A 1,796-nucleotide genomic window follows, 5' to 3' on the forward strand; every position below is an offset into this window, starting at 1 on the left:
CCGGTTAAAAGAAAACTGCTAAACTTTTCCACTGAAGGAAGAAGGATCTTTTCAACCCTTATAAAAAAATAAAATAAAAACCTAGCCACTGATGAAATAGATGCTGTCTGTTCATTTTTTTTAAAAGACTGTTGAGTGTTATTGTTCGTAGACGCTATCAAATCAGTTCCAGCTAATAGACCCTGTGTATAGCAATAAAACACAGCCTAGGCCTGCACCATCTCAAAATTGTTTCAATGTTTGAGCCCGTTGTTGCAGCCATCTGATTGAGGGTCTTCCTATTTTTCTCTGACCCTCTACTTTACCAAGCCTGGTGTTCTTCTCCAGGGACTGTTTCTCCTGAGAGCATGTCCACAATATGTGGCACCTCAACTTTCTTGCTTCTAAAGTGCATTCTGGCTGTGTTGATCCCAAGACGTATTGCTTCTCTGGCAGTGCATGGCAGTACACTTAATATCACTTGCCAAATCCTTAATTCACAGACATTAGTTATTCTTTCTTCTTCCTTATTCACGGTCCAGCTTTCGTGGCTTGGGTCAGGTGCACCTTAGTTGAGGGATGCAAAAGGGTCTTTCCCCAGCTTGTCTTCGCCAAATATATGCCAAACCTAGGATGCTGCTTGCTACACATGGTAAATGACTGTACACTTGGAGGTCAACGCAAGCTGCTTAGAGGTTATTCTCCCTAAGGGTTATTAGCCATCTAGAGCAATCAGACTGTGTAGTCTGTCCCACCCTAAGGAGGGCCCACTCCCTTCTGGTTCGGACAGTAGGTTGCTTTCCTGAAGGAGCGCCCACAGACGACATTGAGCCACTCAAAGATGAAAAGGAAGGGCTGCATCTTGAGTCTAGGACCCCCCACCTTGTCATATGTGGACCCCTAGTGCATCCCCTCCTACTACGTGTACACCCCTGGCTCATCTCCTTTCTTCATATAGTCGAGCTTCTCAAATTATTGCCTTAGTATACAGACTTAAAAAGTATGGAAAAGGATAAAAGCATGATGCACACCTAATCTTATTTTATCCCACGCAGTAGCACCTTATTCTGTTCACGCGAGTGCCATCGATCGTTCTAACTCACAGCAAACCTCTCTAGAATTTCTAAGATTATAACTCTTCACAGGCACCAACAGTCTCATCTTTATTTTATGGAGTGGCTATTGGTTTGTATAACTGACTTAGCAGTGTAATGCCTAACTCACCAAGCCACTAAAAAACAAAACAAAAGAACCATACTCATTGCCGTCGAGTCAATTCTGACGCATAGTGACCCTATAGAAAAAGGCAGAACTGTCTATGTGGGTTTATGAAACTAATTCTTTCTGGCAATAGAAAGCCTCAATTTCTGCAGAATGGATGGATGGTAGTTTCAAACCGCTGACCTTGTGGTTAGCAGCCCAACACATAACTGTTATGCCATCAGGGCTCCTACCATGCCATTAGGGCTCCTTAAAACATACATAGTTCCACTTCAAAAAAGTTTAAAATCAATCTTGTTTTCCTCATTTCTGTTGTTGCAACGATAAAATGCTGTTTCCCTTTAGTTCAGCACCCTTTGTGTAAAATACGACACTTGAAACCCATCTGACACTTCATATAAAAGCATGCTGTTTTCACCATGATGGTGCTGTCTGGTCACGTCCATTTTGTCCCCTTGTGCATGTTTCACTTTCACTCCTATCATTCTGTCCTCCTGAGCCACGCACCTTGAGTGTGGACTGAAGACGTTCCCCTCAAACTTACTCATCCTAAACATCAGGCCTCTTATCTCAGCAAAAAGAAAACGATTTCTATT

This window comes from Echinops telfairi, unplaced genomic scaffold (assembly GCF_000313985.2).
Source record: "Echinops telfairi isolate 266 unplaced genomic scaffold, ASM31398v2 ScPeMD7_7421;HRSCAF=8459, whole genome shotgun sequence".
NCBI lineage: Eukaryota > Metazoa > Chordata > Mammalia > Afrosoricida > Tenrecidae > Echinops > Echinops telfairi.